General features: G+C 38.4%; 1 protein-coding gene across 3 annotated transcripts in view; it reads left to right on the top strand.

The window, feature by feature from the left end:
- The window catches only part of LOC122799824 (serine/threonine-protein kinase 32A-like), a 1,819,471-nt gene that overhangs the window by 884,347 nt on the left and 909,387 nt on the right, over positions 1 to 25,737 (top strand). The window lies entirely within an intron of this gene.

Raw genomic sequence — 25,737 nt, 5'->3', positions numbered from 1 at the left:
TTTACATGAAATAATAGGCCTCTCTCTATTGAGGCTAAAACAATAATCTGTTGTACTACATCTATCGTTTTGATCTGTTGCCCAATCTGCATCACTGTAAGCTACAAGCTGAAGTTTCCCTTCATTTTTCTTGTAACACAGCTCTCTGTCCAATGTACCTTTTAAGTACCTTAACACATGTTTGGCTGGTGTTAAATGAGATTCACTCGGTTGTGACAAATATTGTGAAAGTTTACTTACAATCCAGCTAAGATCAGGTCCCGTGCTTGTCATAACATATATCAAACTACCCACAAGCTCACGATATTTTCTTGGATCTATAGATTCACTGTCACATTCAAAGTTTGTTTTTTGTTCGAAAGGGGTACTTCTTACTTTACAGTTAGACATACCAAATTTCTCAAGAATTTTCATGATGTGCCTCTTTTGGTTCATCTTTACTTCACCACTGTTCTGGGTAAAATCAATGCCTAGAAAATGTCTTAGCTTTCCCAGATCTTTCATTTTAAATTTAGCTTTGAGCATTTCCTTTGCATCGTTTAGTGATTCATTGTCACTAGCTGCTATAATGAAATCGTCAACCCATATAATAAGGACTGTTTTCTCATTTTCAGCTTGTCTGGTGTATACACGGTGGTCTGCGGGGTTTTGGATAAAAATATTTTCACAAAGATAATCCTGCAACATTTTGTTCCAGTTACACCCTGATTGTTTCAATCCATACAATGACTTATTCAGTTTACAATCCAATTTTTCATCATTATTTGACTTCTTTTCAAAACCTTCAGGTTGCTCCATATACACCTCACAGTCAATAGGAGCATGTAAATAGGCCGCTTGTACATCCTTCTGGTGCAATTCTAAATCATACTGAGTTGCCATCTGCATTAGACTTCGTACAGATGTCATACTTGCAGTTGGTGCAAATGTTTCGTTATAATCTATACTAGCAACTTGACTGTAGCCTTTAGCTACATATCTAGCTTTGTAAGTCTCAGTATTATCTGCATTGTTTTTTACCGTGAAAACCCATCTACCCCCCACTGCATTTTTATCTTCTGGCAATGTGATGAGTGTAAATGTGTTGTTTTCCTTTAAAGACTTAAGTTCCTCCTTCATAGCTTTGACCCACTTTTCCGAGTTAGACAAAGTCATGGCTTCTTTAAAGCTCTGCGATGTGTTGCATATTAATCGGTAATAATAGTCAATATTAACTGTCACATAATCATTTTCAACTTTACACTCCTAGTCCTGCAAGTATTCAGGTGGTTTTTCTCTCTCTCTTAGAGAAGTGTGTATCTTGCCTTTCTTCTTTTTGCCTTATTTTGTGTCTCCTTCATTCATTATAGATTCAGTGTGATTCACTTGTATTTCTTTTGTGATTTGACTATCAACTTTTGATTCTGACTTAACATGCACACTTTTTCTAGTATTAAGACCTTCATCCATCACTTCTGGATCTGTCTGAATCTGGCATTCAGCTACATTCTTAGTAAAGAACTTGACTAACCTGTGTCTAAGGACCCTTCCTGTGTCAGGATAATAGACCAGATATGATGGGCTGCTTTTATCATATCCAACAAAGATCCCCTTATCACATCTTGGGTCTAACTTCTTTTTATCTTGTCTGTATGCATAACACACTGATCCAAATTCTCTCATCCCTGAAAGATCAGGTTTCTTCCCTGTTAGCATAAAGAATGGGGTCTGCCCCACATGCCTGTTATAACATCTGTTGCAAATAAAAGCAGTAGTCATTACTGCATATGTCCACAGCTCTTTAGGTAAGTTACTCTCTATCAACATACACCTTGCCATTGTTCTCCAGTTTCTCTCTGCTGTCCCATTCTGATAGGGTGAGTAAGGTTCAGACGTTTCGTGTCTTATAACATTTTTACTCAATAGTGACTGAAAATCTTTCGACATGAACTCAGTGCCATTATCCGAAATGATACACCTTATCTTCCCATAAGGGGCTGAATCTGCAATAAACCTTTCAGTCACCTTGACTGTTAGCTTTCACAAAGTAGACAAATGTTACACCCGAGTAATCATCAGTAAATGCTAAAGTGTACTTAAAGCCATCTTTTGCTACTGGCTCAATTGGGCCTGCCAAATCAGTATGGACTAGTTCAAACACAACATTTGCTCTTGCATCTGGTTCTCTGTTTCTGCTCTGGACAAATTTCCCTTTCGTACAGGTTTCACAATCTAGGTTACGTCTCTCAACTTTACCTTTAATTTTCATTCCTTTGACCACTTTTTCTAATTCTGACACATCTTTGAAATTACAATGACCAAGCATTTTATGCCATGCTTGAATGTCATAACAGCTCTGAGATGCATCATAATGTATCTCACCTTCATTTTCTTCATCATATGTGTCTAAGTAATAGAGTCTAACGCACTCAATTATGTCAAACCTGGTGCTGTTTTTATAGATGAGTTGGTCCCAGCCTTGTTTAAAGTTGATTGAGGCCTCTTTGGACATTTCTGCCTTAACAGAAAGAAATGCTTTGTGGATACGTTGGGATATACAGCGCCTGAGTCATCATCACCTTTACTTTGCTCCCCTCTGTGTTTAGCAGTCATACCTCTGTATTATCTCTCTTCTGTGCGACCCCACAGGTTCTCATTCCATCAGCTAATTCCACAATGTGTTCCTCTGGTTGGAAAGTTGCATCAAAGCATTTAAACTTTTTCAGGTCATTAATTATGTGTGACTTGGTGTCACGGTCCACCATTAATCCCTTCTGTTTTAATTCACGAATTTGATGCTCATTTATTCTGAAGACAAATGTGTGATCATCCGCATCAGTTGCTTGTTTCACATTGTCTTTCTTCTTTCATCTACAGTTACTGTCCCTGTGGCTAGAGTTTTTACACAAACTACACCACTGTCTCTGGCCTTTATATTCTTTCCGGCATTCTCATGCCTTGTGTCCCTTTTGGCCACAGTTATAGCATATAATCTCTGCTTTTACTCTTTCCCCAAGGCCACTTGCTTTCATTACATTATCATTACTTACGTTGACATTAAATTTCTCGGTATGTTCATAACTTCTCAACCTTGTTTTGAACTCACCAAAGCTCAACCTATTGTCTTGCATGATGTGTACTGCAAATAATTTAAAAGTTTCAGGCAATCCTTTCAGAATCATCACAATTAGTAATCCATCACTGAGCTTCTCCCCAGCATTTCTAAGTGCCATAATGGCCATCTCAGCCATAACAATATAGTTTGTGACACTTTCACTGGTGGCCTTCTGGAGGCTTGTTAATTTGGTGTTATAGGCTAATTACCCATGGCTTCCCTTTCCTGTCATAATGTTCTCTCAGGATCTGAAGCACTTCTCTATTGTCGTCTGCGGCTTCTCTTATGACGAGGGACAAACTTTTGTTGTCTAAGAACTGTATTAGTTCTGCATATGCCTCCTCATTTTTCTCAGCATCGTCATCACCTTCCTCCTCATTCTCTTCGTCCTCTGCGTCCTGCTGCACATTTCACAAAACGGCATCTTTCAGCCCTAGCAAATGCAGGTGTCCCAGAAACTTTGTCTTCCACAACTCGTAATTCTCCTCATCTCTGTCAAAACATAGTTTATGCCATCGGCTTCCTACTTCCCTACTGGGCCCATAACCTGTTGGTGGCGGTATCATATTCAATATTGTCAGAGTTCGAGATTCTGATATAGACCCAATGTTTTCTGACATCCTCAATATCTCATAAAGGCTCAAAGCTGGTGGCGGAAAATAGAAAAGGGCTCATCCATTATTAGTATCTTTTATCAACAATGCTGTGTAAGGACAGGATGTCTTTGAGGAATACAGTTCCACTTTTGTCTACCTTACTGTTTTGGACGACTTTCTTGAAGATTTTTTTTTTCTTATTGAAAATATATTGCATGTCAGATGAACCATAGCATAACAAGGGCAGGGCAAAGTGGTAATTGCCCAGATGCAAAGTGTTGGAGGGGGCACATTCATTTGATCTCTATCTTTAATGCATAATGGCTTGTTTGGTTGACTACCTGATTTCTCTGCCACACTCCCTATCACCATCTACACTACTGCTTCCATACTTATAACATTTCTACTCCTCTAATGTCTACCGCTACTACTGTTTCTGTTTTGTGCCTTCCTCTTCAAGTTAAATATCCTTTTCATTTTGCCACTGCTTCTACAGATCTCCCTAACAAAGATCATGCATTTTCTGAACTTCTCAACATGTATCTGTCTCTCTTTATCTACTGCTACTCCTTCCCCGTAACTTTCTGTTTGTTGCATAATACAAAGGCTAAACTGCATTTTGTTAGATTTGTAAATATTTCCCTGGACTGCTATAAGCAAAATGTGTAAATCCCATATCTCTGTGTATTTGAATAATTGACTAAACTTCTTGTAAAAGTTGTAAAGTGACTCTACTGATAAGGGAAGGCACCCAATCAGACAATTCTGGTAAACAAATACCAATAAATAAATGCATTTTAAAAGCTGGAATTGCATTTGCGGTCAAACCTAAGTGCTGTAGCATGCTGTGTGTGACTAAACTGTAGCAACTGCTGTAGCAAGCAGTTTGATACAGATTAAAAGAGAAATATTTCTTTAACTAAAATCTGAGCACTGTAGCACTCCGTGCAGGAAATAAACTGTAGCAACTGCTTGTTGCCTTTGTAGCAAGCAGTTTACTACAGTTAAAAAAAAAGTGGTGCGGGAGCAGGGGGCAGAAACAAAAGGATTCATAGGTCTGTACTAGGCTAATGGCCCTGGAGCCTTTACAAGCCTAGCCCCCCAAAATTTGCCCAGGCACCATGCCACCCGATGTTAGTTCACAGTGCCCATATCCAGTAGAGTAATTGGAATGATCCCTGGAGTGAACTTTCTGTTACCTATCCTCCACTCATCAAGATTTCTCTTGAAGAGAGCCAGCAAGGTGCTCTGCTTGACATGAATGGGATGCTTATTCCAGAGTATGAGCAGTCTTTGGGAGATGAACCTGTCCTTCCAGCATATTCTGTTAATTGTGGTAATGAGGTTGTGATCTCTGGAGCGTGTGGCATGGGAGGATTGAGATTTCTTTAGGTGTAGCATTTCAAGTAGGGCTGGGTCAGATATGGCTTTTTAAGTCAAGCAGAGATCACCTCTAAGTAGACGATAAGAGAGTGAGAACAGCTGAAGTTTCTTGAGTCTGTCCATGTAGGAGATGTGTTTAAGGCCTATGATCCTTTTTGTGAGGTACTTTTGTGGCCTCTCCAGCTGTTGTAGGTGTCTGGTCAGGTACATGCCAAGCAGAGCATTACATTCAATGACTGGTCTAATGATGGATGAGTAGAGAGGGATGATGATCTCCTTCTCCCTGGATGCGAAACCATTGGTTATAAGATCCACCACATAGAAGGACTTTCTGACAACAGTGGCAATGTTGTGGTCGAAGGTGAGGTGGCTGTCAACCTGGGTGCCCAGATCTCTTATGGCCCCTTCAGTGTTCAGTGAGCACCCATCAATGTGGTAATTTGTGGGAACTGAGTTTTTTCCAAAGGGGATGATAATGCAGTTTTGGGCATTAAGCTTCAGGCCATGGTTCGGCACCAGTCATTGGTCTCAGAGATGCCCTTTTGTAGGATGTCTGCATTACTTGGGGAGTTGATAATGACTCCTACCTTGCAGTCATCAGTGAACTTGGTCAGCCAGAGTCCTTCTGTGTTGGCCTGGACTTCTGAGAAGTAGATACCAAACAGGAGAGGGCCTAGGACCTTGCCCTGTGGGACTCCACTTATGACTGATTAAGTCTGACTTGAAATCCGCAACTTTCACTCTGTGGGACCTGTCTGTGAGCAATTTCCAACCCACCTAGTGATGTAAAGATTGATGCCTAGTTTGGTGAGTTTATCAATGATACCTGAGTGGGGAATGGTATCAAAGGCCTTGGCCAGGTTGAGGTAGGCTGTATGCACTGCCTTACCCTCATCCACAGCCTTGATGACTGCCTCGAAGAAGTCAACTAGGTTAAGCAGGCAGATCTCTGCCGGAGATTGCCTATAACTTTGTTAAGCAGGTCCATGATGGTGCACTCCATAGCTTTGCATACCAGACTCATCAGGCTAATGGGGTGATAGTTCCCAGGGTCTGTAGTTGCTCCCCCTTTATGGAGCAGGATGACTGTAGCAGTGCGCCCTTCATTAGGGACATAGCATGAGGTAAGGCTATGATTGAACAGGGCACACAGATATGGTGCCAGTTCATTTTGTAGCTCATGTAGGATGCAGCCAGGGATATTATCAGGTCCCATGGATGCTGTATTCTTGGCTTTGGACAATGCAGCTTTTACCTGTGCTGCAGAAATGGAGGGTACCAGGCTTTCTGTGGGTATTGTGATAGGGCCCTTGGGGGGGGGGGTAACATTGACACTGAATCTGTCGGCCAGTATGTTGGCTATATCTGTTGGCTCAGTATAGGAGGTGCCATCATGCAATAACTCAGAGTAAATCTGGGTATTACCTTTGATGTTTTTGATATAGCTACAGAAGGCTTTGTGGTTGTTTTTGGTGTCAGCCTCAGTTTTGCCTTCATAGCTGGTTTAGAGGATTTGATTAGGGATCTCAGCTTTTTGTTGAGAAGATAAGGAAGGTTTTCTAGTCTAATGAATTCATTTTGTTCTGCAACAGTTTCCTCCTCCTGTTCTAGAGTTCATTGATGGCTGGGGACCACCAGATTGGCTTCCTTTTTTTTTGGAGGAGATCATTTTCATTCTATTTGGTATGGCAAGGTCCATGCATTTGTGTACATGCTCGTACAGTGCAATGGTGTGTGATTCGGCAGTCATGCAGCTATTTTCTATTAGCGTGGGTGCCAAGAAGTTAGCCACCTCTGTTTTTAGGGGTCCAAAGTTGGCTTTAGAGAAGTTTTTCAGGGTGGTCCCCTTAGCAGGGGGTGTAGGTGAAATGGAGATTTCCATGGTGATCAGCTTGTGGTCAAATTTAACCAGGAGGCATTGATGATAACCAGGTCAAGGATGTTGCTTCCTCTAGTCAGGGTCAGAATGAGCTGGTCCAGGGCATTGGAATTGATAACTTCCAGAAAGCATTGGGGCTGTACATTGGTACTTGAATAGTTTTCCCAGTTGATGGAAGGGTAGTTGATGTCACCCAGTATGAGAGTATTAGGTTGGACCTTGATAGATTCCAGGGTACTTAGGAAGTTTGAGTAAGAGTCTGGGAACATGTTTGGAGTTCTCTAGCAGGCTATGACTTATATTACCATCTTGCCCAGTGTTAGTTGTACCTGAAGTATCCTGTATGCATTATGCTGGGCTACCAGTCTAGAGGTGTGCATATCCTTTAAGAATATGGAGACGCCATTGTCTTTGGAGCTTCTGGACGTATTCTGGGGCCAGAAGGTATGGAATGAGTTGTAGCCTGGGAGCGCAGGGGTGCTTTCTGTCTCTTTAAGCCAGGTCTCCATTACAGCACAGATGTCGACATTCTCCATTTTGAGGAGAGCGTCGAGTGAGTGCATCTTGAGATTTAGATTTCTAGCACTGAGCAGCATGACCCTCAGATTGCATTTGTTTTTAGCTGTTATGGTGGAATTTTGGTCTTTGGAACACTGCCTAAAAAAGGCACTATAGGGGTGGCAAGAGCCTTAGCCAGTACCCGGAATCCCAGGGGTGACAGATGAAGGCCATCTCTGGCAAAACATCAAGGTCTGTTGATCATGTCGTCCCAGGCAGACAGATACTGGATCCCCTTTGAATGACACCAGAAACTTAGCCAATTGTTGAAGTCAATCATTTTCTGCTTGTAGTGTGGTATCATTCTGGATGACACTAGAATATTACTCAGGGCTAGAGTCGTACCTACCTGGGCCACATAATCTGAGAGTTCCATCACATCTCATTTCATGTAGTCCACGGAGGTACATCTCAGGTCATTCACACCCACATGGACAATATTTGTACTTGATGTGGAGTGAACTGAGTGCATGTGTTATGTGGTAAATCCTGGCACCTGATAGACAACTGGCTGTCAACCTTCTCCTTGTTCAGCCTAGTGAGTGGGACATCAGTATGCCTCACATCTGTGTCTCCTATGATTAGTACATTGGGCAAAGTGTTTTGCCTTAAGGGCTTGGGTTAAATGGCACACTGTGGTGGTGAGCTATGTGTTCTGGGGTTGGGGGTGTGTTGTGGTGGTCGAGTGCATTTCTGTCTTGGGGGTCTCTGTTGTTTAAGTACATTTTTATTGAGAGCCTCCATGAAGGTGGGTGTATGGTTTGTGTTTCTATTTGTGGGTTGTGATGGTTGGTGTTTTAGCGGGCTGCGTGTTCTATGTAGTGAGTTACAGGTGTTGACCAGATAGTCCGGTCTTGGTGGAGCGTGCACTGCTTCCAGTTTGGTGATATAAGTGCATCTCTCACAGGTGTGAGTGTTGGGAAGTAAGAGGAGAGGGTTGTCTGTGCACATTAGACAGTTGCCACACAGTCTTAGAATGCCCAAGTGCACCAGGTTAGCAGGAGAATGCACAGAAAATTGTCTACAATCACACCAGGAGGGGTGGTCATAAAGTACTGGTGTTGTTACTGCGTAGGAACAGCTAGTGCTGATAGCACTTAAGTGTGCTACAATAAATGCTACAAAAGCCTGTTAAAGTGCTAGCCAATTACGCAAACCGAAGTGCAAGAAGTAAAATAACAAGCACATTCTAAGGGGAAAATTGAAGAGCAGACTTACTGGCACCGGTAATAGTTTACCTCAAATGAGCACCGCTGCATAAACCAGAAAGTTGAAAGGGATGGAAAAAATGCCTAAATGGCCAATAAACTCAGTGGCGGCTGGTGACTTCAAATCACAGGGGGGCTGCAGGAGACAGCTGAATGGGTGGGGTCAAGGGGGGTGTGGTCAACCAGAAAGGGGAGGAGCTATGAACAAAACCACAAAAAACTAACTTTAATTAAATACGCTGCCCTGGGTGGCAAACCATCATTATGAAAGTCCAATCAAGACAAAAATAAGTGTAGAAGAATAAAAATATTTCAATGCATTGGCTGCATGACAGCTTACTTAATATCTAGATGGAAACAAAAGGTTGTGAGGCATGAAAAAATAAATTACTTTTTAAATACATTACTGGAATGCCAGTCAAAATCAAGTATAAGAAAAACCAGAAGCACTCAACTCAAACCACTTCTCCTTGCACTGCAGTCCTAATTATAATATATTCAGCTTTATTAAAGTACCAAGTAACATGCTGAAAGTAGAAATCTATGTGATGCCCCCACTTGTAAAAATGTTTCTTATCCAAAAAGACCTGCTGCCTGACAACTTGTTTCATGGGGAAAACATGATAAAAGTAAAAATGAAAAGCAAACAAGAAACAAGCTCAAGATACATTGCTTAAAGGATTACTGTACAGGTTATGGACCACACATGATTGGCATTCTGTTTAGTTTACGGGTAAAGTCTGTAGAGATGACTGGAAGTCTCCAACAAGTGTAATGAGCTTTTTAAAATAATGGAATCCTGTCCTTTAATACCCAAGGCTTATACATTATCTAGTCAAGTATTCTCTGCATGGCAACAACAGAAAGGCTTTCAATGTTGGCAATTCTTTAACAGTATGCTTATTAAAGCTTACTTGCATCTTACGATCTCAGACAAGCTTACCTTATGGTCATTAAAGCATTGCTACTTAAAAACACAGAGCAACAGGCTGAGTAATAAGCATAAATCAACAGTACAAAAATATGACAGAAACCAGACCATTCTGCAAAATCAAGGACAGATGAAAAGCCACTGTAGTACTTATGCAGTGTGTCCTCCCCATCCAAGGTAGATACAACTACTCCTTGCCTTGCTTGGACACATCCAGAGTCACTACATGGGGGAGTGGGGTGCAACAAGCATGTCACAATTTGAAATCTCTCTGGCTGACTGTGATGGCCCTGACACATTTGTCAGACCTCTCAACCTCAAGAGCAAGAAATCTGGACAAAGCCATACACAGAAGTGGGACAAAGGTCCAACAATAAGGACAATTTTTAAATATTGCTCTAATAAACTTAGAAAGATAATAGAATAGGTCTTGCATTAGTATGAATTTTCTGAAGGGTATAAAATCTGAAACTCAAATGTCTGTCATTTTCTAACTTCAGTCTTTAGTGATGTCACTAATTTGCCAAAAACACAATTTTATGAAAAATGGACAAAAACGTGATGCAAAAATATAAAATAGACACACAATACAGCGGTTACCTGTCAAAGAAGGGACACTTTAATATTAGTACTGCTACCTTGAGCAGCTGACAAAATATAAAAGAATCTACATGCATTTCAAGTAATCTATAACTTTGATTATTACAGTTATTTCTTAATTGTAAACCCTCCATGTTTTCTTCCAAAATTGCTATTTTGCGGAGGGATTATAAGGGGGAAGAGCAACATTTTGAGCCAAAAATTGGGGACAGTTGAGAGGTTGGCTATGCCTAATTCTATAAAGCAATTTATTTGCATGTACCTCTCAACCTGTTAATGCAGTAAATCTGAACAAGGCCAAATATATTGGGGGCACATATAAACAGTACTAAAAATTGCTCTTGTATAAATCGAGACAGTTGATAGAACAGCTCTTACTTTAACATGCATTTTTCTGAAGGTTATGAAGTCTGAAACTTATTGAGTGACTTCTGGCAAATCATTTAGGAATTAAAACTACACATTTTATGAACAACAAACCAAAAATAAGAAGCAAAAATCTATTCATTCTTTGAAAATCTGGACAGTTGGGAGGTATAGTTCATCTGGGCCTGTCTGAGTTTGCTGCCCTTCCCCCCCTGACAAAATAATGGTTGAATGGAGCCTCTGCAGCCATTCCAATGAACCATTATACTTGGCTGTTTCACTCCATTTACCATAAACACTAATATGCATACTGCTTTACTTCTATGATGAGTTGGACTTCATTAGAAAGTTTTATTTTGTATTTTACAGCACAAACACTAAGTCATCTGTTAAACAAAGCAATGCAGTCTCACAATGAAAACTTAGCATTAAAACTTCTCTGCCCTTGAAACTCACATTCATTGAAATAGCATTGAAACCCACATTCAAAGAAAATACATTTTGCCAGTGGCAGATAAAGATTAATTTTGGGCTGTTTTCGAATCATAGGCTCCTTGCATATGAAACATACATGTGCTCTTTGATACACCTTCCTCATTGTACTAAAATTATATTCCTTGTACAATACAGTACACTTGTTACAGGGTGTTTTAAATTTGTTTTGAACATTTTTTCCAGTAAGCAATGAAACAAACCATATGCACCCATAATGGCAAAACTGCCCAGTTGAGAACATTTATCATAAAGAAGTCTACTCAGACTTCCACAGTCCACCATTATTAATAAATATACACAATTCTACAGTCCACCATTATTAGTAAATATGCACAATTCCACAGTCCACCATTATCAGTAAATATGCACAATTCTACAGTCCACCTTTATCAGTAAATATGCACAATTCTACAGTCCATTATCAGTAAATATGCACAATCTCTGAAGTCAGTCATCTAAATAATTCCACATTAAAGAAATCTGTAACTAATGAAGCGGTTGCTGCTAGCAATCACCTTTATATTTCATGGTTTCATCAAAAAATAAAGTGTCTGTTGCCCCTCAGGAATAAATTGCCTATATTACATTAAAAAAATGATAAGCTAGTAATAATATTGCAAGAGGAAATGGATGGCAAACTGATAACGAACTCATAGTTAGTATCTTCACCAAGGAGAACATTCTCAGTACAGCAGCATCTACCCCTTGTGGGAGTAGAACCCACAACCTTCTGCATCAAAAGCAAGTACACAGCCTGTTGTGCTATAGTATTAACTTGGCAAAGCACTAAACTTCTATTCCCTGCAGCTCTCAGTTCCTTGTAAAATCTACTCAATACTCAACTGCATCTCAACTTCGCAGCTCAAGAAAACTGGAAAAAGCCAAAATGTATTGGGGGGGGGGTCAAAAGCCCAAAAACAGGGACACATTAAACATTGCTTGTATAATCTTGGAAAGTTGCTAGAATAAAATGTTGTGTTGCCACCATATATTTTACTGCCAAGGTCCCTGAGCAAAAACAGTCAGAGTAACATACCACTATGCCACATCAGCTGCTTTGTAAAAGAGAGGAAGACTGAAACTTAAATGGCTATCATTTAGTGAATTCAGTTCTCACCACAGCTGTCAACCTCTTAGTACAAAACACCTGGACAAACCCAGTAATGAGGGAATACAGCCCTCAAACATATTCAGTGAATTCAGTTCTTGCCATAGCTGTCAACCTTAGCACAAAAACCTGGACGAAGCCAATAATGGGGTAATACAGTCCCAAAAATAGGGACAAATTTAAAATATTCATCTTATAAACTTAGAAAATTGCTAAAAAAAAAAGGTTGTGCTGCTATGTATTCTGAAGAACATGAAGTTGGAAATTCAAATGCCGGTCAATTTTACTGCGGACAGAACAAAAATTTTCAGCAGAGACGCAGGGATTAAAACTGCAGACACGTCTTTGTAAAATGGCAGGGCACCAGAGCAAATCCACACAAATACAGGGAGGAGATGCAGACAGAAGCCACCCCAACCAAGAATCAAACCAGAAAACCTATAGCTGTGAGGCAACAATACTATCACTACACCATCAATTATGCAAGGAATTAAACATTCAGAAACCTGAAGTCTGAAATTCAAATGCCTGTCAATTTTACTGCGGACAGAACAAAAACAATTTTCAGCAGAGACGCAGGGATTAAAACTGCAGACACATCTTTGTAAAATGGCAGGGCACCAGAGCAAATCCACACAAATACAGGCAGGAGATGCAGACTCCACACAGAAGCCACCCCAACCAAGAATCAAACCAGAAAACCTATAGCTGTGAGGCAACAATACTACCACCGCACCATCAATTATGCAAGGAATTAAACATTCAGAAACCTGAAGTCTGAAATTCAAATGCCTGTCAATTTTACTGCGGACAGAACAAAACCAATTTTCAGCAGGGATTAAAACTGCAGACACGTCTTTGTAAAATGGCAGGGCACCAGAGCAAATCCACACAAACACATGGAGGAGATGCAGACTCCACACAGAAGCCACCCCAACCAAGAATCAAACCAGAAAACCTATAGCTGTGAGGCAATAATACTACCACTGCACCATCAAATATGCAAGGAATTAAACATTCAGAAACCCTTAAGTCTGAAATTCAAATGCCTGTCAATTTTATTTAACAGTTTTTAATCAGGACAGTCTGACTTGGAACAAATAAACAATTTTCAGCAGAGGCCCAGGAAGAAATAATGCAGACATGTCTTTGTAACATGGGAGGACACAAAAGCAAACCCACACAAACACAGGGAGAAGATACAGACCCCACAAAGAAGGAACCCCAGCCAAGAATCAAACCCAAGAATCTGCAGCTGTGAGGCAACAATGCTACTACTACACCATCAAATATCAAGCATTGCAACATTTACAAACCACAGATATTATGAGGAACAGATCAGATCTAATATGAGGCAAAAATCTGCAATTTTTTTACAAATGGTGGTGGGTAGGGAAATCAAGTCTTTAACACCTGCATACAGGGTACAGGGTTCAATCCTGAGGTATTCCCTACCACACCACCATAAGCACCTGGGGCATTTTCACACACACACACACAGACACACACAGACACACACACACACACACACACACACACACACACACACACACACACACACACACACACACACACACACTCTCCAGTAAAGCATACGCACCATACACACACAAATAAACATTGTAAAATAAAGGTAAAAAGCACCATACACTTACCTGAATATATCCAGCTAACGTACATCCTTCCCGCGCAATACTCAAAGACCCGCGAGATCCCAAGGAAAGCCCGACGAGATCCTAATGCTCCTTCCCGAGTCCTGCTGCTGCTCTTGCAGTCCGGACGCGACCCATAATCCTGGCGAGTCTGTGCACTTTAAAAGTGCACAGACGTCTCCTTGTGTCCCCCTATGGGGACTGCCGGACTGCCTTGAGCATGCGCATAGACCGACAGTAGTCGAGACTACTGCGCATGCGCGAAGTCCGCGAATTTCAAAAAATTATTTTTTTTTATTTTTCTTTCTATTTTTTATTTTGAGGGGGCTGCAGTCCGGCAGCCCGATGCCACGAGCCACCCCTGAATAAACTACAATTTCTGGTACAGAAACCACTCCTTTTGTGGGAGATAGGCTAGTTGGTGCTTACCATTCCCACTGATAAGCTAGAAGGCTTCCGTCCAACACAGAAAGGTCTGGGGGGCTCAGAAACTTACAAAACAGTCCTGGATACAGCAAATCTGTATCTGGACTAGACTAGTTACAGGGAAGGCAGGAAACAAGCTTAGAACTTTTTTTTTTCAGAAAAGCAGTTAGAACAGTAGCAAAAACATTTTAAATGCAGTACAAGCTAGCACACATGAGTGTGTAATAATATTAAGTCAAGTACAGTTTAAATAAATGCAGATAAATTAAAAATGAAGAAAATAAGTGCAGAGAGCAGTAAATTATGAAAAAATCTAAATGGAGGCACTTAGAGTAGCTCTTTTCCCTTCCTGTTGCTCTTGTAGTCTGCATGATGCCAAAACTGGATCCACTGAGCTTAAACAAGTGCAAACCCACGCAAAGATGGGCTTTTAAACCAGAAAGTTGAAAGTGATGGAAAAACTGCCAAAACGGCCAGTAAACTACAATTTCTGGACCAGAAGCCACTCATTTTGTGATAGACTACCTAGTGCTTACCAGTCCCACTGATAAGCTAGAAGGCTTACCTCCAACACAGAAAGGTCTCGGGAGCTTTGAAACTTACAAAACAGTCCTGGATACAACAAATCTGTATCTGGACTAAGCTAGTTACAGGACAGGTGGGAAACAAACTTAGAACGTTTTTTTTTTTTTTTTTGCAGAAAAGCAGTTAGAACAGTAGCAAAAATACTTTAAATGCAGTACAAGCTAGCACACTTGAGTGTGTAGCAATATTAAGGCAAATACAGTTTAAATTAATGCTGATAAATTAAAAATGACAAAAAATAAGTGCAGAGAGCAGTAAGTTAATTCAAAAATCAAAATGGAGGCACTAAGTGCAGAATAAGAGCACTTGAACACTTACATAGAACAGCAAACTAAGGTAATACGGTAGAAGACAGTTAAGTAAGAGCAGATTTAGAAAGTACAAATATTTTTTTGAGGGAGGGAACAGAGCAGATTAAGATACTATAGGGGGTGTCCTTCCCACATGCCCTCTCTGTACACAGCAGAGGAGAGGGGGCTGGTATGAGTGTCTGAAATCAAAATATAATCTCACTCTACTTAGTTGAGTGGGCAAATGAGATGGGCCCAGGAGGAATGTCCAAAAACAAATTTACAGCAGGAGCAGGCAGTTCCAAAGCAACCAAAATTAACACCACAACAGGAACATGGAGGGGGTGGGAAACTAACTGCAGCAATGCAGAGGCCATAATATTCAATAAAACAAATATCTAATCTTAAATAAGCAAACTAACTGCAGCAATACAGAGACCATAATATTCAATGAAACAAATATCTAATCTTAAATAAGCAAAGTGCAGAGAAAAGTATACTTAAATCAGCTTGTATGTCCAATTGATTTTTGCAGGTAAATCACAGCAGCCAATAGCTCAGATAACAAGCAGAAATGATTAATAGAAATGTGACCAACACTGATTATAATGCAAACAGAAATCCCCAGGCTGAGTTAACACAGAATTTCAAAAACAGAGCAACAACCCCGATGGCTACACTTTTTTCATACCTCTGGTAACTAACTGCAACAAGACAGAGACCATAATATTCAATGAAACAAATATATAAACTTAAATAAGCAAAGTGCAGAGAAAAGTATACTTAAGCTTGTATGTCCAGTTGATTTTTGCAGGTAAATCACAGCAGCCAACAGCTCAGATGATGAGCAGAAATGCGTTTTTTTTTTTTTTTTTTACTTAAAGAGCTGTGGAGATTGGGGCATGCAGATTGAGTACTGTCTGCAGGAAACTAGACAATTTGCAGAAATTTTTTTTTTTTTGCTCATCACCTGAAAAGCTAAAGGGGGGTGATAGTCCATGGTACCAGCATAAAACTGAGGAAAATAAGGTCAGGACTCAAGAGTAGGCCTGCCACATGAGAAAAGCAAGCACAAGTTCAAAATGAGTGTTATTTGGTTGGTAGTCTGCTGTGCTACATGTTATTTATTTATCCACAGAGGTATTGCCAAAATCAACTGAAACATGAAAAAGCAGATTTATTTGTATTGCAAAACCAACTGAAACATAATGTTCACCATAGCACTTGTTGACTAACTTACAAAATACATTTTTCTCTTCTATGCGTTGTTTAATTACAAAACAAATATAGCAAGTCAGTTAAAAACAGCTCACAAAGAAGCATAATTAAATGTAATTTGTTGAGATAGGATTCTTTTGCAACATTTTTATATTAATGGTTAGTTTTTATTAAGAACAATTAATACCTTTCAGATACTGTGAGACTGCACAAAAAGCAATTTGCAGCGTAATTAGTTGTATATTTTACTTAAATATAAGTGTAAAACACCATCCAAATGAAGCCCTTGGGAGATCTGTTTTTGAAGCACATTAATCTTTTTAAGTATTCAGCTTAGGGGTATTTGAAACCTGAACTTGGAGATTTTTGTTTCTCCTTATCAGGTTTTCATAATGAAGCTCAAACACAGAAGGGATGCTTGTAAGTCAGATTCCCCTTGTGTAAGGTAATCACTTCCCAGTAGCAAATCGCTCCTTTGTTAAGCAGACAGCAATGATTATGTTTTCCAATAATAAATTCGCTTAGGTTGTTCTTAAATAAGTAACTCAAGGTCACTGCTTTACATTGTTTGTTGGCAAATTTGATGGGATTTATAAATTACAGATGGTCAAGTCTGCAAGAAATGTGGAAACCAAGTAATCCCAAGGTACAGCAAATTATACACAGAAAACAGCAGGACCACATCTTGCCAGCAAACTTACCTACTGTGTGTCCTTGAACAATACAGCTTTACGGTATTTTTTTCTCCTTTTTTTATAAAACCAAGAGAAAGGAGTATCACATAGAAAACAATGTTTCATTTCAGCTGTCTCTCCAGTTCACCAAACTATAAAGCAAAATGCATTTTCTTTTGTTCTAACATTAAAAGAGCAATGCATAATTTTCTTTGGGCTAATAATTACAGAAAGTGAAGTACTTTGGTTATTATGATTACAGTATAGTACATATTTTTTCCAAAATCCTTTAGACGTGAATACAAATGATTCCACTGAATTCATATAATTATCAGCACTTTTGGTATAGACAGTTCAGATCTTTTCTAGTGAGCTTAAAGCATTTTAGACATAATAGCATGTGACGTCTTGTATTCCTTCTCATTTTTCAGCAAGGGTGAGGAGTTTGATTGCTTGCTACATTATTACAGTTTCCATCAATCCATCCATTCTTATGAGTCACAACTGATTCCAATAGCGACCCTGTGAAGGCCTACTGCCACCCATACAGTTTACTACACCACAGCAGGGGGGAAGAGTAGATTGCCATGTCCTTCTGTATTAAACATGCATACATACAGATCATGCAGAAGTCATCTTTCTGCTTACCACATGTCTTTGGAATAGGGGAGGAAAGCAGAGCCTTTAGATGAACACAAGGGTGACATATAGCCTCTATAAGGAGGCACCATAGCCAAGAATCAAACTGGAGACCTTCTTGCTGTGACCTAATAATGCTATTCACAGTGTAACTAGTTAAGACACTTCACCTAAAACCCATTTCACCTAAACTATTTTCACTGAGATCAAATCACCTAAAGTTCATTTCAGCTAAAACTCATTTCACTGATAAGTAGTACTCTAAAGCAATTGAAAGGTATATGTCCTTTTCTCCTGGCAACCCCTAACTGGGAAAAGCCAAAAGACACAAACAAAGTGTGATCCTAGAGTTAGTATATATATTAAGGGGTTGTGGGGGGCATAGCCCCCCACCTAGTTGTATTTAACCAAATAATGTAAAACAAAACCAGACAACATAAAACCAAAATAATTGGGGGGCTATGCCCACCTCACACCCAATGTGGGGGGCTCTGCCCCCCACACCATCTCTTAATATATATATATATATATATATATATATATATATATATATATATATATATATATATATATATATTAACTCCAGGATCACACTACAATGGAGAAATGGACATATACCATTGACTTGCCTTACTGTACTACTTGTCATTGAAATGAGTTTTAGGTAAAATGGGTTTTGGGTGAAGTGACACGTACCAATATATATATACATACATATATATATATATATATATATATATATATATATATATATATATATATATATATATATATATATATATATCTTTGTAGACATATACTTGTAAGCACTAGCAACATTCCAAGCACAATACAGGACTAGAGCTTATCACCTTCTAGTTTAGATGAGTTGTAACAATAAATATGGTGAACCTTATCTTCTTCTTCTTTTGGCTTTTTCCTGGTTAGGGGTCGCCACAGCGGATCATCTATCCACTCATGATTGGCAGTGGAGTTTTACAGTGTCGAGTTGCCAGCCCAGCGCCCAACCTTCAACAGAAGGCGCACACACACATGCACACACTCACACCTAGGGCCAATTTAGAGTGTCCAAATCCACCTACAGCATGTCTTTGGGATGTGGGAGGAAACCAGAACATCCGGAGGAAACCCACGCGACCACAGGGAGGACATGCAGAGTCCACACAGAAGGCACCCCAGCCGAGAATCGAACCGGAGAACCTCTTGCTGTGAGGCAGCAACGCTAACCGCTGCACCACCGCAGCTGCCCAAATATGGCGAACCTTATAATATTTTAAATTACTTTTATTTGAAAAAGTAAATATATACACATCTTGCTGTAGCACATCATCTTATCAACTCTTTTCCTCATTTTATATGAAGCAACTTATCTGGTAACTGAGATGGGACATGACTTACTGGGAATTTTCAAGTTTAAATGTATCAATTGATTTATAATTAGCGGTTTTATGTTTATTTACAGAATCTGATTACACTGGGACACAATTTAGTGGAGAAGTATTAACTATGGAGATGTGACACTATCATCCACAGCTATGTGTGGCCTGACAGCCAGGAATTAGAGTCCAGTCCTGCACCTGCGTACTGCATCACCATAAAGACATTAGGTTATGGTCTAGGGCAGAGGTGCATTTCAGAGTTATGCAGAGCTTTTTATTAGTGGATTTATTTTTTGTTTATTGTTTTAATTCAGACAAAAAAACTTGAAGAACAGTTACACTGACTACTTGTTTATCCAAGTGTTTAAAAAAAAAAGATCCTAACAATGTAAGTTGTTCCCAGCCCATAGGAGGCCTTGACAGAAAACAGCCAGCGTGTATTTCACTATTATGTGGCAACTTTACTAAGGAATTGTGTCCACAAACTAGACTGCTACTGCTGATGGAGGTGTCTAATGTGTTTGCTGCCATCTCTGAGCAACCCAGGTACTTCCAGAGATTTGAAATATGCAGAACTACTCTAAATATGTAAGCAGTGTGACACAGCTGGATATGCCTAGTATATGTATATATATATATATATATATATATATATATATATATATATAAAATATACATACATACATACATACATATTACTATATTTTAACAGAGAGTTGTGCAGAGCGAGTTCAAACATTTGTCTCACTTGTCCATTGGAATGCAATCATATCTGCACTATTTATGTCTGGGTGCTTTATAGTACCTAAAAGTGGACATCTGAATTGTTGTTTCCAGCTAAGCAAAGTATAGTTTGAATAATTTGGGCTTGATACGTACATGTTTACTGTATTCTGACATAAAATCATTCCCTCTGTAAAAGGTTAATATTTTTTTCTGATTTTCAGGCAGAGCTGGTATGGCCTTTCTGTAAATGAAGAAAAAAATATTGAAATTGTGAATGTACATTTGCAAAATGTAATACACACTTGTAACTTTGAAGTTTTAAATACATAGTTTTCAAAATGTTCACTACAGTGTCAGTCTACTTCTTACAACACTAAGAGTAGTGCAGTTTTGCAATTATACAACCCAAGGCCAAAGTGAATTTGCAGGACTTTGATATAAAGATGGTGTGCAAACCCACTATTTGTGTAATCATGGTGCGAAAGGTCTTGCATTCTAGCGCTATAGATGGTGTTTTGTAAGCCTGGCGTAAAGTATCGACAATTAATAAATCTGTGAGGAACAGGTTAAATGGTAGTTTGTAATCACAGTCATTAATACATCTGAGATCAGTCTACTGGAAAGTTTATCTTAGAGAGCAATGTTATAAAGTATGCAATATGACTGTGCAAATCCACCTAAAAGATGATTCAGAATCATTGTGTGATATGCCACTTTGGACACAATTATCTAAGATCAGTTGCATAGCTCATTTGATTTGGGTGTAGATACATTGCATTGAAAATGCAGGCTCTTACTGTGAAATATTGGCAATGCCCTGGTCATCACAATGGTAAAATAATGACGCAATGATAGATATCCAATTGTTATACAAATGACTACAAAGCAGAAAATAAATATCTCCAGCGCTATAAAAAAGACCACTGTATATCCTGAGGTGGGCACTGTGGGTGATGTACGATGGGTGTTGGGTCTTCAGTGGCAACATTGTGCAGGGGGGATGAGGTATCAAGAGACATTTTATATTATTTAAGAACAAAAAAGTATTTTCTTTTTTATTACTTGTGCATAATTTATAGCGTTAAAACTACTGGGGAAGGTGGGCAACCACAACTATCTTTGTAAAAAAAAAAAACTATGTATAGTATGGGGTGTTAAACTGTATTGATTAGACTAGGACATTTCTTAGTCCACATGTATATGTTTAGAGTCATATCAAATAGTTCCTATGCAATATTTATAATAATTGCTTCTATTAAAGGATTGGGATCTACTATTATCCTTGTAAAGGAATCCTGGGTGGACAGAAGACTGGGATATTTAATTATGTTTTTATTTTGTACATTTTCTTATTTTAGGTGACAGATCATAAGTTGTTGTTTGATCAGCAAGCTAAATAAGGTATCACATAGTGAAATCACTAGCTTGGCTAGGTTTTCTTGTATTTTTTTTTTTTCTAATTGGTTTGTCTGTGTGACCTTTTTACTTTATGGTTTGAAAACCAGGACTGAGTCTAGTCCTACAAATGCTTACTGTCTGTAACCTGTTCCATTTCTGTTTTACTGTTCAGTTTTGTCCCACTGCCTTGTTCTATAGAACTGACAATAATGTAATATTGAAAAATGGAAAAAAAATGAAAGCTAATCTGTGTGCAACCAGAGACCACAAGGAATTCCACAAGAATAAAATGCTTGATCACGCTGGAAATATTTTACATTTTCATTATTCAACAACATAATAGTTGAGTTCTTCTATCTCTCTGGACATCACCAGAACGCCTGAACACTTCCCATAATATGATTTTTTTTCTTTGTAAAATCCAGATCACATGTCAAAATCAACCAATAACATTCAAGATGTTCAGTAAAAAATGTTAAATGAATTATAAAAATACAAAAATGCAACCTATTGCTAAAATTCTATGAATACATAAACAGTGTTAATACTGTACATTATTAAAATCATTGACTAAAAGTTATACTGGGTCACTAAAATGTTCAAAAATGTAGCAGGGTGTTCTTGAAAATGATGTATAAAAAAGATAGTAAAAATATTACAGTCTAGCTGCATGTATTTATGTGGTGCTGCTGATGGAAATATTGTCATTAAGCCCAGGGAGTACCCTTGCATTCAGCCTGATTTGCTATATTAAGTCACTGAATTTGATTTTTAACTTCCATGGGCCACCCCTGGGTTTAACAGGTATTTGCTCTAAAACCATGAACATGAATTTATTGAGAACCCCAAAAACTTGAGTGTGCTTATATAGGGCATCATTCTTATTGCCCTTTTTATATCGTACAAATGTTCATAAGCAATTTTATGCAGCGTGTTCTCTGTCTCGCCTGTGTAATAACAGTGGCACACATCACAGTAAGCGTAGTACACTAGCCCCATGCTGTTTCAGTTATATTTATAGATAAAATTACAATCAATAGGTGTAAGCTTAATTCAATACCAACACAGATATAAGAACATTGAAAATACATTCCACACTCGGATGTGTCAGACACTTCTGCAGAAAGTTCACACACTTTGTTCCCTCTTTCTAGTCCCTGTTTAATTTTCCTACTTTCCATGTACACAATGGCAGTTTTTTTTTCACAAATAGTTGATATTATGCTATCATAACATAAAAGAGCTTTCCAATTCTGTTCAAGCAACTGTTCAATATAGTTTAACCCTGGACACTACCTCAGTACCATTGCTGTATTAAATCCACTGTTATTAGGGGGAAATGGTATTAGCTCTGTCTAAACCAGTATCCCAAAGTGGTTTGTGCCTGTTGGGTCTGTCTTTTAAAACTTGTCTCTTTATATCCTGAAACAGATGCCTTACGCTGACTATCTTAAAAAACTCCAGCTTTACTCTGTAGCATATCGCCTATTCTGAGGTGATGTCTGCCTAACATACAAAGCTATGTCAAACCCAGACCTTTTGGACATGCTTCACCTAAAGAAATTCCAATCCCTCAAAGCTACATGCTCTAGGGACCTAAACCTTGTCACCCCAATAAACAGAACTTGCTGGAGGGATAGATTCCTGTCCCAGAGACTTCCCATACTCTGGAACAAGCTACCCATCTATGTCAAGCAGAGTTCCTCATTAGCAAAAATCTTGATGAGTGGATGGGAAATAGAAAATTCACCCTGGGGGATCACTTCTGTGGCTCTGCTCGTCAGGGGCACATTAAAATAACTTTCTTGGGTGGTGAAAGCAAGCATGTGTTAAAAAAGGTGAGCTTACAGTATACATTGGATTTAATTTTTTCGCATACAAAATATTTTTCAATATACATATCCAAGTAATTAATACCCATTCCTGAAATACTGTAAGTAAAATTAAGAAATGTCACCGTGGTATTAAATGATGCTAAGAATTCATATAATTCATTTTTTTTTTTTTTTTGCCAAACAAACATATCATCCAAGTAATGTCAATAAGGCCTGCACGTGTCAAAAAAAATAGGAAAAATATATACCCTTTCCCAGAACCATAACACAAGGTTGGCAAAGAGAGGGGAGCAGGCAGCTCCCATAGCTACCCCACTCACCTCCTTTATAATATATATTATATCCATAAGTGCTAATATAACGGTATATCCATGTTCTAAGGAAACTCGCATTCATTTAGTGTCTCCTCAAACAATTGTAAGCCTTCCTGATGACATATAACTGAAAGCAGGTGTACCTTGTCAATGGTAGCAAATATAATGCTATTATCATAATATTCTTGTCTGAGGTTGCCTAGGAAAGCCCAGGAGCCTTTTATCACGTAAAGAAATGTCATATAAAATTGTTTGACGTTCCTGCCAATACAAATGGCTAAAGAATGGGATTTTAATACAGTAGCAGCAACTATGAGTCTCTTGGGGGGGTGACAAATTCTCTTCTGTATCATCTACTCTAAGAATCATATTCCTCATATGAAATAGTCTGCTGTATTAATAAATCATACAGCATAGTGTCTATTCTTTATACACAATATTAATCTCATTTTTAGATAGCCTGCTATATTGTTCGGTGTTATTAAACAACTGAAATATTGAGCTTGAATAATCAATACTGTCAATCAATACCAGACCTTTATACTTGTCTGGTTTCATTATCCTGATTTCCCCAGTTGTTAACTAACTCATTTTTTATTATAATTTTAAGTTTAGCTATAAATATAATTGTAACAGCATGGGGCTAGCGTGTCTAGCGTATTGTAATCTGTGCCATTGTTATTATGTAGGTAAGAAAAAAAAAAAAATGGGTAAAAACCGAAAATACTTAAGAATAAATATTTGAACATCCTATTACTTATAAAGTATATGTTTAAAGCATGTGCCACATGTGATACCAAGAATATAGGCTAATTAGCAACCCGTGGAAGCTGTTCACCATTTTATGTGGGTAAAACGAATTATAAATTAGAGGAAAGAAATCACGTCACATATAAGAAGAAATACTCAGTCCAGTTCCTTTTGTAAAGACATCAAGATTAGCAGTACAGAGCATCAGTTTGAATTCTTTATGTTAAAAGTTGTATATGAAAGTATTAGGGGAGGTGATATAATTACTGTAATCGAGAATGAGGAAAATAAATGGACTAATCTTTTACAAGCTGATGTTTTACCAGGGTTGAATGGCGCAGTTAATATCAAATCCATTTTAAAATTGAAATGCTGTGGTTTTAGTGAATAGGACTTGAACAGGCTAGTGTATGGTTTATTTTTACATAAATGAATTGGTTTGTAATTATTATGATATGCACTGACCTGATGAAGTGCTACTGCAAAAGCATTGATATGTGTGTTCGTGTTTTGTTTTGGAAGGAGTAGTTAGTAATATTCGTTACTTGATATTTTGAATTTAATAGATTTTGTATATCTATTCTGCATGGTTACCTAAGCTGCTTTTTGTCTTTCTTATTGACTGTGAGTTAAAGAGCTTGATTTAAACTACGTGAGCTCTCTGTTTGTGGGATTTATTATGTAGGTAATACAGAGCACACACTGTAGAAATATATTTATGAACATTTGTATGAGATATAAAGGGGCGCTGAGAATAATGCCCTATATAACCACATTCAAATTTGTGGATTACATAACAAATTCACGTTCGTGTTTTTAGAGCAAATACCTGTTGAACCCAGGGATGGCCCACGGAAGTTAAAAATTGAATTTGGCTAATTAATATGGCAAATTGGGCTAAATGCACTGGTGCCACCTGGGCGTAATGATAATATTTCCATCAATACATGCAGCTAGACTGTAATATTTTTTATTATTGTATTACTTTTTAATAGATCCTTTTCTGAAACTCCCACTACATGTTTGAACAGTTTTAGTGAACCAATGCAATCTTTGTCATTAATTTTGTTTATTTATTTTTAAAACTTTATTAGGAGTAATCCTTTACAGAACAAATATATCAGTAGTCAACGTAACTTTCAGCTCCAATCATAGACAATGTTATCAAGGATCAAACAAGTAAATAATAAATGAGAACTAGTAGAATCAAGGTTGGGCTAGATATGAAATGCTGTTGCTCAGAATAGCTAAATAATATAATATGTTGTTTCCTTACATCATAAAAGGTCATTAAATTGTATTCTAAAGAGGTTTATTTAAATTCTGTTGAGAACCTAAAGAAATCCAAAACGTATGAGTAAGGCCAAGGTATTCCTTGTCATTATGAACCACAAAGCTGCAGGAGTTTATGCAATCAAATGGAAGTTTGAAGGGCTGACTGAGATGGTATCCCATATTGACTGTCCATGGACAGGAACCTCTGTTTAGTACCAATCCAGATTAGGTAGATTACCAAACCAGATTAGATTTTGATAGCCAATGTCACAACCTTTTTGAGGTAAACTGGGCAGGTGTGCACCACAAACTTACAATGAATGTTCAAACAGCAGACATCAGTTGTAAGCCCCATAGC

The sequence above is a fragment of the Protopterus annectens genome, chromosome 4.part0 (assembly GCF_019279795.1).
Source record: "Protopterus annectens isolate FY-2018-M chromosome 4.part0, PAN1.0, whole genome shotgun sequence".
NCBI classification, from domain to species: Eukaryota; Metazoa; Chordata; order Ceratodontiformes; family Protopteridae; genus Protopterus; species Protopterus annectens.
Note: the sequence above shows the minus strand (reverse complement) of the source record. Positions and strands in the feature narration are given on the sequence as shown.